The sequence below is a fragment of the Anas acuta genome, chromosome 6 (assembly GCF_963932015.1).
Source record: "Anas acuta chromosome 6, bAnaAcu1.1, whole genome shotgun sequence".
NCBI lineage: Eukaryota > Metazoa > Chordata > Aves > Anseriformes > Anatidae > Anas > Anas acuta.
This window is the reverse complement of record NC_088984.1, coordinates 27,756,053-27,770,151: the sequence shown is the minus strand read 5'-3', so window position 1 is coordinate 27,770,151 and position 14,099 is coordinate 27,756,053. Positions and strand designations below refer to the sequence as shown.

Here is a 14,099-nt window from a genome sequence, read left to right as displayed (position 1 = left end):
ATGTTGCCAGCCCTACAGCCAGATTGGATTTTGGAATCAGCCTGAATTCATTCCCTGCTCACCTGCTTGGCTAAGGGCAGACACGGTGGCTGTTCACTCTGTGATCAGGGAGGAACTAATCCTGCCAAAAAATGGTTGTCATTTCCATTAAGGCTTCTGGGACGGCTCACTTGAGGAGGGCACTCATGCTTCAGTGTTTACTGAACTTGGTTTTGGCCAGTTTTACCTTATTTTGAGACTATTTCACAAATATATAATTTAAAATAGTGAAACCATGAAGAAAGTAGGAGATCCTCCTGTTTTCTTCTGTGTTTTGTTTTTTTTTTTTGTCTTTTTTTCTTTAATATTAACCTGGCTTCAAAGTGATTGTGTTCCTTTGTGTTCCTTTTTTAGGCTGCTTGCAGAACATACTAAAAAAGCTCAAATGTCAACCCAAGTATTCTTCTGCAGTTAATTACAGGAAAACATTCTATAAGTGATGTTTTCAGATTATTAAACTTTTTTTTTAAGGCATCTGGATTCAGACATGCAGGCAAGGTTAAAATGAAATGGTAATTTTTTTGTCATTTTAATAGGCTACCAATGGAAAGCAGGGGGTTCTGTGTGCTTTTTCAAATCTAATCAGAAGTAGATAGGCATCTAAAGCACAACAGCCTCACGCTGCTACATGAGAGAATGGAATTTCCTGGGAACATAATAAAACTGGCCAGCCTTCTTTCAGTGGCCAACCTGAGTTAGGTTACAAAAACAGACAAAACCAAATAACTAAACATACCAGGCTCAATCATGAATCCATGGACCCCGAGACACACAGTAAGAGACAAAACACCATCACAGTCTCTTCCTTGTTCTCCTTCTCGTTTCAGGAAGGGACCAGATAGTGCCAGGCCTCTATTCCAGAGTGATATATGCTCCGTGCCCATACACCATCTATTTTCTACTCTGTTCCACCTCCTTCCGTCTATCTGCTGAGCAGAAACGTATGGATCGTTGGAGTATGCTTACTTTGCATGAAAATGCAAAGAGAAAGCAAAGTAACTGAAGTCACTAGTCCTGAGAATATTTGGCATTAGGATTTATTTGTCCTTTTGATTCAGGACTTAGGCCATGTATTTTTATTCTAACAGAATTCCTTTGCAACAGGGGCAGTTTCTGCCCTCCATTACAAGGACATTTGAAATAACTCTTGATATTGATGAAATTAAACAAAATCTTTGTGCGTATAAAATGAGGTCAGAGTATGGTCCAGGGTGACTTATTTTTTAAATTCACCTTTCAGTAGAAGAAAAGTGTGCAGATGTCCTGCCTTTTGTTTTTCAGAAAGCAGTGTCAGAAAGATTGACTTGGCAACGAAGATGTAACAGCAGAGTCTGGACGCTGGACTTGCAAAATAAATGCAGCCATGTGTCACTTAATAGAGAGATCCCTGGACCAGCAGATCGATGTACAAACAGGACAGATGGGGACTGACAATTGAAAGAATGTAGAGGCTGATCCAAGGCTTACAGAGACCTGTCATTCTTGGGGTTTGCCTACAATCTCCTTCAACAAAAGAGCTCCTGAGGGAAGGAGGGGATTAGTCAAAAGTTGAGTGAAGTCTCCAGGGAAGATGGCTTCTTGGATAAAGTTGTCAACAAAAGGAATTGTTTAAGACTATTTGTTATAATTTCCTAGAGGGAGCTTCTGCCATCACTAACAGGATTACCAGCATACTGGTTCCACACCAGCAGAGCATTAGACATATGCATTGCAGACTGGTTGCTCAGAGCTGAATTCAGGGGTCTTCTTATACTGGGTCCCAAATATGTGCAGGTGCTGATGAGCAGAGGGGAGATGGCAAAGCACTAAGATGAAGCCAAATACAGGTCATTTCTGGTCCAGCTGTTGCAGAGAGCCCTAGCTCATTAATGAGTTACCAGGGTGTTTTAATCTCCTTGATCTCATGGCTGCTGACAGACTACAAGAAGTAGTCTAACTAAACTAATCTGAGGTGAGTGCTAATCAAGATACATGGGGAAATGACCAGGAGCTCCTTCCCACCTACAGTTACTGTGAAATTTCTCATAGATTTTTTTACTGGAAAAATCAGAAAAACAACTTACTGCATTCATGTACTAGGCTGCTTGGTCTCAGTTATCTGGGATACTTTTTCTCACTTTTGGGACATCAGAAGCCAGAAGCTTCAGCGTAACCTCACAGCAGATCTGGAAGGAAAAAGGAAGACAGAGCTAAATAATTAAGGTGTAGGCATGCAAACTTTCTTGAAAACTTCTTATTCATCTGAGTAGTGTCACTGGCATGACCAGGGGAACCTCTCTGAGTAAGAATTATGCAGAGCATTGAGGTATTGAAACAAAACCTGTCATAGAGCTATGACAAAACACCAGAGAAATGAGTGGCAGCCATAGAAAGAGCAGGAAGAAGGCATTTTGTGCTAAGGAAGCTGCATTTCTAGCCCTACCCCAGTCCATTGAGTGCTAACCAATCACTGCAGACCTGGGCAGGAAGCAGCACAGATGTTTACGTTCCCCTTTGCCCTTTCTAAATCCATTATTACAGAGAAAAAGGCATACAGGCTAGCTGCAGGCACTGCTCAGTTAAGAGCACAAGAATTATTCCTTATGTTATTGTCAGAGTCCTTAATGATCTCTGCCTTGATAAAAAAGCCAGCTATGTTCCAAAAACATAGAATCACAGAATCACAGAATTTTCTAGGTTGGAAGAGACCTCCAAGATCATCGAGTCCAACCTCTGACCTAACACTAACAGTCCCCACTAAACCATATCCCTAAGCTCTACATCTAAACGTCTTTTGAAGACTTCCAGGGATGGTGACTCCACCACCTCCCTGGGCAGCCCGTTCCAATGCCTCACAACCCTTTCAGTAAAGAAATTCTTCCTAACATCTAACCTAAAACTCCCCTGGCGTAACTTTAGCCCATTCCCCCTCGTCCTGTCACCAGGCACATGGGAGAACAGGCCAACCCCCACCTCGCTACAGCCTCCTTTAATGTACTTATACAGAGCAATAAGGTCACCCCTGAGCCTCCTCTTCTCTAGGCTGAACAAGCCCAGCTCCTTCAGCCGCTCCTCGTAGGACTTGCTCTCCAGGCCCCTCACCAGCTTCGTCGCCCTTCTTTGGACCCGCTCAAGCACCTCAATGTCCTTCTTGTAGCGAGGGGCCCACATTTCTACTTCTAGATTGTATGGACCCAGATCTCCTAAATACCAGGCACTTTCAAAGTGAGTGTGGATGCCTGACTTCACTTTGCAACGCTAAAATGAATTTTGTCTCAGTATCAGGACCTTACACATTTCATTTGTTTTGCAATGAATCTGGAATTACTACGACCTCACAGCAGTATAAGCAAGATCCAACTAGGGCCCATAGAGTTCTGCCTGGGCACGTATCTTTGTGTCAGCCTCCTATGTACAGGTTCATTTGTGAAGAGAAGGGTAGTTGGAACCCCTTTTTGAAGAAAAACAATAGCTGTTATGCACATTGGCACTGGCTGTTGCATTGCAAAAGCTTCTAAAAACTGCTACAAAAAGATGCCTTTCAAAAGTGGATTGCAGGCAGTGTTTTAAGAGATAGCTCCCCACTTCTGAGTTACGCTGAGTCATAACACTTCCCAGGTTCGGACGGGGGTCTGGCATGCCTTTTGCTCTCTTGGAGATGGCAGTGAAGAGCAGTGAAGATGGAAGATCTCTAATGCCTGCCATGTTTCTGGTTGGATGTCTGGTCCTAATTGGGAGACACTAAATGCTCAACATATGTCAAATGAAAGGATTTGTTATGCATGGACAGCAAAGAATCTAATGGTGGGAACTGAAGCACTTTCCTCATGGTGTTTATCAGAACATCAGTGGTAAATTTCTTCTGCCCTGGAGCAGCAGAGAGAATGGTTTTGCTGTTTTTGCATAGCTGCTACCCCATAATGGTCAAAGCTCTTATGCTCAGTTGCCAAAGGGCCAAATGATACCTGCTACATCTGTATCTCCAGGGTGGGAAAGCCAGCAAGACCCTGGCAGAAGGATGGGCTGCAACCCAGCACTCTTCCTCTGTTCATTAACCCAACATCAGAGGCCCAGTGCCCTAAATATGTCAGACCAGCGAGAGAAATTGCCCTGGAACCACTCCTCTCCCACACTAATGGACTACTGTTTACATCAGGAGCACTCATCTCAGCAGATTTTCCATCCCCTGGGCTGCCCAATCTCAGGCACAACAGCTCTCAGGGAGAATGGATGTGGTGTTGTAATGAGTCAGGAAGAGTGAACAAGACACACATCTGAATCTATGTACCTAGTTCGTGCCACCCAAAAAGGGGGCCTTGATTCCCCATTTCTCTCTCTGCTTATAGCATCACAGTCTTTCTCTCTTTTGTTCTCTGGCACTTTTCTAATCCCTTGATGAGCTGATATAATTTACTAAACAGGTGGAAAACGATTCGCTCTTTTGCTGGCTCAGTTTTTCATTGCTTTAGTGAGCTGTATCAGATTATGAAGGGGTCAAACAAGTACCACACTTCATGCATGAATGAGTGTGGAGTGGGAAAGGAGGAGCAGGAAAAGACCATGAAGTTCATACTCCTATCTCCAACCTACCCACGCCCAGTTCTTGAGGGTTGTCAACCCTTGTCACATCTGGAAGTTTGGTGTTCTGTTTTGAGGTAATGACTGAACAGGTTCTGTTGAGTAAATGCTCAGTGCTGCTATGGTGTATGTGGGCCCATCTCAAACCTAGCTGTTTGCTGTTGAAAACCTCACAAAAAAAACCAGACACTGCTAAAGAAGTGCAGGACTGACCTTTTTCCAGAAAAACTGACTTTCTCTTGGCAGAGGTAGGAAGCCTTGGTAAAGCAGGTGAGAGTTTATGAAGTGCACGTAAATGGAGATTTTTGTTCATGAGGGTCATCAAACGGTTTCTTCTCACCACCTAATAAAAAATTAAAAACAAATTGAAATTTTGGAGAAATCCTTTAATTTCGAGAACATCATCTTTTATGCAAAGAGAGTTTAACAGCAGACTTAAATATTTGCTTTAAAAACATCCTGAAGTAAATGAAATAACTTTGTTCCCAGGCCAAGATTCTGTTTTACTTCAGGCCAGAGCAAGTTCATTGGCCAAATTACATATCCCCAAGAAAAAAATCAGAGGGCTTTAACATTGGCAAAAGCCTGCCTGTAGTGGTGCAAGTGGGCAATGCTCTTTAAAAGGGAAAAAAAAAAAAGCGCCAAGAAAATCCCCGGTGCAACCCAGCACCGCATTTGGGGAGCACAGATGAAAGCCCTGATGTGGGTCATGTGACAGGTGTCACTTCAGTAATGATATTGGGGCAGAGATAAAAGTCCTTGCCGGCTGCTCATGTGACACAGCTTCATTACTCGCACAGCAGGTGGTCGAAGAGTCTCAATGCCTGTATTTTTTTATTATTTTTTAATTTTTTTTTTTTATTCTGTGATAATGAGAAAATGTTTAAACTTCCATCCCTGTGTTTAAACACTTCTTCATGCTGACAGCAGCAGGAGATCCCTTGATCAGCTGTCAGATTGGAAAGTGCAATTTTTCTGGAAAGTAAACAGCGTGTTTGCCAGTTGGAAATCATTTTCTGTTTGTTGGGACTGCTCGTCGCGGAGTGATGGAGCCATGTCACTGCAGCTGACAACTCGGCAACAGGGAATAGAAAACAGCCTGAAAAATGGTTTTTAGACTCTGCCTCTGATAACAGGAGCCTGAGATTTCTGACACTTCCCTATTGTTATCGTGTGAAGAAACGCCATTTAGGGATTGCTTCTGAAACTTTTAAGGCAGCGCCTCAGCATCAGTGTGAGTATGTGGGGCCTTCTAAAAGAAGCTCCAACATTTTAATAAAAGCTTTCAGAGAGAAAAACGAACAGGACACACAAAGGAACGGGGTGAGTGTGCAGACACACAGTGGTGGAGGTGGCCAGGACTCATTCCCAGTGAGCGAGGAAAAACAACAACAAAAGTCTCCCGATATTGGAAGATATTTCCTGGCTCTGATGTCACAGAGGCTTGGGGAAATCAGTGGGAGTTTCAGGTGAGACGAGGAAGGCAAATGTGGTCACAAGATTATGCCAGCGAGCTCAACCCAGTCACGGGGCTGCCCGGGCTGGGCTGAAGTTGGAGCCCAGCTCGGCTCTTCTTCCTGAGCGCCCTGGAATCCAGCTAAGTGCACTCTACAGGTTAACCACATGTATTTCTTTTCCTATTAGGCAAATATCTTCTCAAAGTCAATTCTCACGAAGAAGAAGAGATACAGATATAATGCACATAATTTTAATTAAAATTAAGGTTTGAATGTGCATATGCAGAGGCATACACAGCATTTTTCCTATGCAGACACAGACAACATCTTATATGCAGAATCAACAAATCAACCTGATTTCAACACTGGGAAAGTTAATTACTCAGAACACGGCTTGGATCGCCTATTAGATATTTGCAGCAATTACATTACGTGTAGCCTTGGTAGTCTCCCAACAAACGCTTTTCCCTGACGGCTGTGCTGCAGTGTCCCACAGGTGTGCTCTCCTCTCCGCAAAGCTCCCCGTGACGAGCTCCCCGCGTATTACGTCTCCAAGTTTGGCCTCATTAAAGCAGAAGGCTCAGTGCCCCGTTGCTATCTCACTTGTACCAGCAAAGCCCTCGAGCTGCTGCTTTGCTCCCAGCTCAGCACTCTGCGAAGCCCAGGGGAAGGCCCCACAGCCTCTGGGACAGGGACAAGGACAGGGACCAGGGATGGGGTTGGGGACAGGGGTGCTGCGCTGCTCCTGCCCAACACCCAGGGAACTGGGGGCAGAGCCGGACAATCAGCAGAAACGATCCCAAGCAAAAAGATCAGATCAGAATCTGGCCCTTTGTTAGCAGTCATTAAAAAACATAGCACGTTTAATAGGAGCTTATTCAATTAGCAGACTAACAGGCTCCATCAGATAAGCAGGGGATTTCCCTGGGAATCTGAGTCACCGTGGCACATAATGCTGAAGCGGCTCCAAACCCTATGATTAACCCTCTCGGCACTGAACCAGATGAAGAGGCCAGATCTCAAGAAAGGGGTTATTCCTGGATTCTTAAGGGACAAGAAAAAGCTCTCTGCTGCATCTCCAAGCCCCTGAAAGATGCCAGTGCCGATTGTGAGTCACACATGCTGGAAGGAACCAGGAGGATCGTGGCACCAAACTGTAGCTGCTGCAGACAGGAGACTCGCCTGATCTCTGATAAACACGCTGACATTTGGCAGCCTGACAGCTTCACAGTTCCATAAGAGGCTTCCTAATTAGAGCCTGGGTGAGAAATAATCCACAACCTGAAGTTTGTCTCTAGCTTCCTTGCTGTACTTTTTTCCCCTCCTCTCTGCGCGCTTTCCTCCTTTTCAGTGTTTTCTCTCACACATTCTCAGCACATCCCCTCCCTGCAGGCGGAAGCTGTTTGAAACACCAAGCAGGAGAAAGGTTAATTTTTGCCTGTCCTCTCAGCTCAGAACAACTCTCAACAAAAGCACCCCTCTTGCATTCCAGCGTTGCCCTTGAAGGAGGCTGGGAGATAGCGCAGGGGAGAGGACAGGACATGTTGGAGTTTATAATGAGGCAAAGTACAACCAGACTGGAAGGAAACCAAAGCAGTCCCATTCATTCCTAGTCAAACGAGTAGGGTAAACCCAGTGCTCCTAGCAGCAGGAGAATGGGAACTCTGGGTCGGGATCCAGCCCTGCATTTTGCTTTGCTCCTGTTGCCCAGCTCCAAGCAGCTGGCCCCAAACAGCACATCGCAACATCCTGAGCCTTTCAGCTGGAGCCAGGCTCTGAGTTTAGCGCTGCCTTTAGGGCTTCCAGTTCAGTGGTGCTGCTCTGTCATAGCAAGACCTTGATCCAGCTGGTCTTACAACGAAATACATCTTTTAGAGATATGAACGGTTACAAAGGCAGATCTTTCAAAGCCACATCACGTTCCACTCATTTACCCCATCAATCCATATTCCCTGAATAGTTCCAGAAAAACTCCAAATGCAATAACCTACGAGTTTGAGATTACATTAACGAGCAACATCTGCTGAGCCAAGTCTAACTCCTGTACTGCGTTTATTTCTTAGGGAGTTACTTGCTGATAGTGGGATTGTTCCTTGTTAATATCCCGAAGTCTTTTCCAGAGTAACAATAGGGGTAGCAAAGCTGTTCAAAGACAACAGCCAGTATGCACCCTACAATAAGTGGGATACAGACACAAACACCACAATGCACATTATATTGAGGGTTTTCTATTCACTGTTCTCCTCAATTAGAACAATATTCCCTGGATAGCTACAAGAAACGGGAAGAAATGTGATTCTCCACATACATCTCCCAAGACAGCTCAATGTGTGTTACCACCATTCAGCAGGACCCCAGATGACGACATGGGACCAATACCTGCAGATATTTAACTTCAAGCTCTCTCCAAAGGAAAATAAATAAATAAATAAATATTTCATTCAAAAATATGCACTTGAACTACTTCCAGGACAAACATTTTTGTTGCTGAGATATACTGGAAGATCAGTCCTATAAAGAGGACTGGGAGGTCCTTGAGGAGCGTTCTCTTTTGAGGTTTTCCTCTGTGGGTTTTGTTATAGTTGCTGATGACCAAGTGCTTCACATGCAGGAGATGTCTATGTATTGTACAGCTATGAGAAGAAATATGGACCTACACCTCTGTGCTGGGGAGAACATCTCTATATGAGGACTGGAAAAGTTTGCAAAGCCATTCTTGGCTGTAATGCCTCCACTGCTAAGATACTGAGGCTGAGAAAATTGTCTGCTGAACAGATATTTTCAACAAACAGATGTCTATGAAGTAAGCAGAGCTGGTCCCCGAGGTTCTAACTTTAACAAATTCCCCGAATAGATTGTAGCTGTGTGTTTTGTGCCATTGCTTTCTACAGAAAGGAGTATGGATTAGTACACTATTTATAGAGCCCAACCCACTCACTTGCTCGGAGCACCCCTGAAGCTGAGGGAGATGTAACCGCATTTGTAGCCAAACACCACCTCCAGCGTCCATGTAGCATCATACCAAAATTCTGCCTTTCAGCATAGAAGAAACCTTGGGGAAAAAGAAAAAAAAAAAAAAAGCAGAGGTTGTTCTGGACCCAAAATAGCTGGCTCCATCCCTGCCCTGATTTTTTTTTCATGATAAATCAGTAGAGATAAAGATGGAGGAGAACATAGACGTGGCGAAAAGCTCTTCTGGAGGGCTGCCTGGGGAGCACATGAGGCAGGGCTGGCTCTGGCCTCCCTATCACTGCAGAGCGGGCACAAAGGCCAGAAGAGCAGCGTGTTACACAGGCATGCCTGCTAGATATGAACCTTTTTAAAATTCAGATGAGTCAGCTGCCACAAAGATTAGTCAGGGTGACATGGTGTAATACCACAGGAGAAAAGAAAAAACATGGATACTTTTCAATTAAACTCCTTTTTTTTTTTTCAGAGTTTAGAATTTCAGTCATTTTAATCCATTTTTAGACTAAGTCCTGAAATACAAATACACAGTCTGGAGGAACTGCTTTTAAAATCTATGTATTTTTTGAGGGATTAACTCAAGTTGATAGATTTAGTCCGTTTTCTTAATTTTGTTCATTTCAGATGTTTAAAAAGAAATTTAAAATAAACAAACAAAATCCAGCCGAAAATTTGGCAAGGACTGAATCCTTTGGGCACAGTTTTCCCAGGAGAAGCGCAGATCTCTGATAAGCAACAGCAAAGATGCCGCATTTCACAGCTGCATTGCAGATCTGTGGCCTCTCCAGAGACTTGCACACTCTAAACAGGGATTTCTTTAGTTTAAATGCCAGATCCGCTGGGGTCCCAGTGGAGCTCCAGAGGGGCATTATCTAGGAAAATGGGGCACGTTTAATCCACTCCATCAGTAATGCCGAGAATAGTCTCAATATTTGTGAAAATCAAAACCAGGCGTGATGAAAGGTCCTTCATGTCTTGTGTAGATTAAACATCACTCGCCAGCCTTCCCCAGGCAGCTGGGCCATAGTTTGTTTGCAGTATCTCTGTTTATGATATATACATGTAGGTCCTCCGGTGTCTGGATGGAAGCAAGTATGAGCTAGAAAGCTGGCCTGGCTGGGCAATTTCCTGAAGGATGTGCTGGCAAGTTGAGTTGTTTGATAACCACAGGTGCAAAAGGAAAATAACAGCTCTGTGCAACACAGGCTAATTTTGGCTTCACCCTTCTCACTGGGAACGGCTGTTGCATTTTCTGTGCAGAACCTTCCCTGCTAATGAAATCTCAGGCTGTTTTACATTTTGAATGGAATTAAAATAAAAAGGATGAAAAGATTCCACGGCCTCTGAACAGAGCTCGAGTTCGTCACCATGTGACAGTACTACCATGGCCAGCTATCCCCGTCACAGGGTCGGGAACAGTCTAAAACACGATGCTATTTCATACATCTCCCCCAGGCAAGTAGTGCCTGCGCTGATGCCAGTGAGCCATGGCGTAAGCTGCACAAACTTGCATCCTGTAAGTGCTGCAACGCTGCAGGGCGTGCTGCTCTGACATGCTGAGGGCTTCTCACCCGATTCTGTCTGCTTTTATACAGGAGCCTCTCAGAAGCCATTCAGTTGGACGCAGACCTGCGAGATTTCATTCACCCGAAAGCAGACTGTCTGCAAGAGATTTGTGAGCAGGGATGCTGATCGTCCATCCCTCTGTGGATCCTGAGCAGAAAGGGCCAGGAGACAAACCTGGAGACCGCTGTGAGGCCCCAAGCTCGAGCTGTGTATGAGGCTCCTGCAAGCAGAAGGAAGAGGCTGCTGGGGGGGGTGTAAGGAGGCGACCTGAGACCCAGAAGCTCTCTGGAGCTGAGAGAAACCCCAGAAAACATCTACCCAGCCTGCGGAGAAGGGACAGTTATGGTCTGGGCACAATGAATGTAAGCAGACAGGTCGCCAGCTCTCGCTGTGTTTGCAGGGAGCTGCCTGCCTGTGCCAGGCTGCACCACAGCCACTGCCAGAGGTAGAAGATGCTCGACTTGCTGCAGCTTTGGGAAAAAAGGGCCTGGTGCCAGACAGTGCCTTGGGCAGCTGTGGAGGAGGTGCCCCTGGAAGGGCTACTGTCCCCCCGGCTCGTAGCTGTGCTCGTGCTTTGTGCAGGCTGATCCCCCCGCTGCCACCGAGGAGGGAAGGCGAGCCTGGGGCAGCCGAGCGAGCCCCCCAGCACGATCTGCACGCTCACCAAGCATCCAAAGCACTTTCAAGGGGCTGAACAGATCTTTCCTTGCCAGCACGATTACAGCTGTAATGAGATTTGAAGCAAGCCGTTTCTTCTAAACAATGGTGCTATCTCATTCTGCCCCATTTAGATGATAATCTGCTCTTCCAGATATTAATATTTTCGTATTAATGTAGATCCTTTTATCCCCGTAGCTTAGAACTGGGTTCTGATTTATTAATAGCTGGCTCCCCCTGGACCAGGGGAGCAGGATGCTGCGTTGTGACGAGCTTAATAACTCGCTGCTCCCCATTAGTAAATCACAGGCTAGCACTTCAAATTTGCTGTGAGATTTGGGTTGACTTTCCCTCATCCCTTGAAGCATCTTAGGGCTGTTGTGCAAAACTCTTTGCTAACAACCTTGCTTAAATCAGCCAAGTGCTCTGCTCCGGGTTCAGCCCACTTGACTGAACTTTTACCGGTATTTCAGGGAGCAAGGGCAAAAGCAGAGCTAACAAATTTCACTGGCTTTTCCGATCAAATGGTGCCAGGGCACTTTTCTGGAGGCACCAGCAATACGTAACACCCAGCAGAATTAATGTATTTATTATTTTAGAAGAGCTCATGTTTTTTTAATGTCTCCTGGTTTGAAGGAAGGGTTGAAAGTAAGGGCAGCCTATTTGCATTGTGAATAAAGTTATCTGCCTCCTCCACCCCCCAGAATATGCAGAAATAAATGCCTTCTAATGAACCCTGGGGGGCTGCAGCTTTGATATGGATCTTGCCGGGGGTAGAGTGGACGGGGAGGAGTGCTCGCCAGACTGAAAGGCTGCATGGCATGGGGGTAGGCAGTCTTCCTCAGAGGGAGAGAGAAGGGAAATTGGATTATCTTGCTAGCAGTTGGTGTTTTTCTGTCTCCAAGAACTTGCAGATGAGAGGTCCCAGTTGGGAAGTTAAATTCAGCCCTCTGCAAACAATAATATGTTTTTTTTTTTTCCTCATCTGAATATAAGAGATGATCCTGTCCAAATTCTGGAAACTTTTTTCTTTTGCTCTGGCTGGATGCATGTGGGCAGAGAAAAAAAACTGCAGGATTTGAATTTTGGTTTGGTGGCTGTTGAAAGTGTTCCCTATGTGTGTTTGTGTGTTTGTAAACACAGATTACTCTTTGAATGTGACATCTGGCTTTCAAGGAGCTCCCACAGCAGGCAGAATCACAGCAGTACACACTTCAGTTCCCTCAGACAAATCTATTGTAGGACCGTGTTTTGCAGTTTACAGCACACCAAATAAGCTCAAAAAAACAACAAATGCAGCTGAAGCCCCTTAATAAAGACAATCTGGTTAAATGGGTTGCTTTCTGGGAACAAATTGTTGAATAAAAAGAACACCCTGGCAATGGGAAAGTTTTCTGCGCTGCCAAGAGGTTCCATAAAAAGACCATTTTACAGCGTTAACCCGTTCCCTGTACAAGCCCAAGTGTACCGCAGAGGATCCCATGCTGCTGGGAAGCAGCAGCGCCGAGAGCTGAAATACAGCAGCCGGGGACAGAAATGGAGCTCGGCATCCAGGGTGGCTGCGCCTGCTCCCTGGGCAGCAGCTAGCAGGGGATGGTGCCGCGGGGGTGGCACCAGGCCAAGCAGCTCTTCCCCGGGGTGCAGACACGATGGTTTCCTAACACAGGGGCTACACCAGAGTGCTGAGCAAGCTCCTGGGCATATGGGATGTGCCGAGGGAGAGGCAAAGGGAATCACCGGATTTCTGTCCTCTCCCACAGGAGGGTAGAGCAGAACTGATTCTGCAAGGTAACTGGGACAGACAGGAACAAATCAAGATGTGAAGTTGTGCTGCTGTTGGTTTTCAGTACCAGGATGCCACCCCAGTAAGTTTCACAGGGTTGCAGCACCTTTACGCAAAGCCCCAAAAGCAGCATGTTGGGATGATTTGCCCCGATTATCTGGGGAATTTCTGCAGCCTTTTTGAGAGAGGAATTTGTCCCCCTCCCCCCTTCTGTGCAAACAGCAGGCGGACCGTGACACGGAGAGCACTCTGGGCAGGCTCTGCTATCAGGCTGCAGCTCCAGTTTTGACTACGCGGCTGCCTGCGTCAGCTGAAGCCATCCTGCTCCTGCTCCCCTTCCCCTCCCCGCTGCTCCCTGCCCCTGCTCCCTACCAGCAGCTATACCAGCACGCTGGCTGTGTAGCACATGCTGAATGAGAGCAGAGAAGTGATCCAGAGAAAAAGCAACCCAAGGGAAAAAATGTTTATTTTTCAGCTGGATTGGCTCCTGCTCTGGGTTACTGCACAGCAGGGCAAAGCAGGGATGAGAGCCAAGTGCCGAGGACAGGGTCTCTAAGCTGTCAGTCAGTGAAGGTCCCCATAACCACTGCCCCCTCCTACCCCTCTGTGTGGCGGTTTACGTTTCATTTGCAATGGGCTTTCCTTACTTTCCCCCCAAATTTAGATTTCTGCCACACGTGGGCTGGCTTTAGCGCCAACCGCTTCAGTACCAAAAGGTGTCACGGAATTTTAATGACCACAGATGGCCACAACTTCTGTTCGGTGTCTGATCCGACCCCCCTGCCCCCCAAACCACCACCACACTGCCACCACGGGCCCCTCACGGCGTGCTGGGGAGAGCTGGCTCAGGTGAGTGAGTGCCACCGGTCCCACTCCGCTGCTTGCTGCTCAGCCTGCATTGCCCTGCCCTAACAAAGGCGATGGAACTGCACATAAATACCGGGGAGTCAGCAGCAGAAAATTCTGTAGGTGAATGTGGAGTAAAATCCTTGTGATCCACCTCCTTCAAACCATTCCAAATCCATGCCCTTGGGGGCTTCAGGAGCCGTATTAGCTGGAACACCTTGTTTCTG

At 46.1% G+C, this 14,099-nt stretch overlaps 1 protein-coding gene across 1 annotated transcript in view; it reads right to left on the bottom strand.

Annotated features, from left to right (window-relative positions):
* ALS2 (alsin Rho guanine nucleotide exchange factor ALS2) overlaps nt 1-14,099 on the bottom strand; it is a 115,369-nt gene that overhangs the window by 72,916 nt on the left and 28,354 nt on the right. The window contains exons 2-3 of the mRNA XM_068686010.1: nt 4,785-4,939; nt 2,103-2,192 (exon numbers count right to left, since the gene is read on the bottom strand). The gene's annotated coding sequence lies outside the window, so the exon portion shown is untranslated. The remainder of the gene's footprint in view (nt 1-2,102; nt 2,193-4,784; nt 4,940-14,099) is intronic.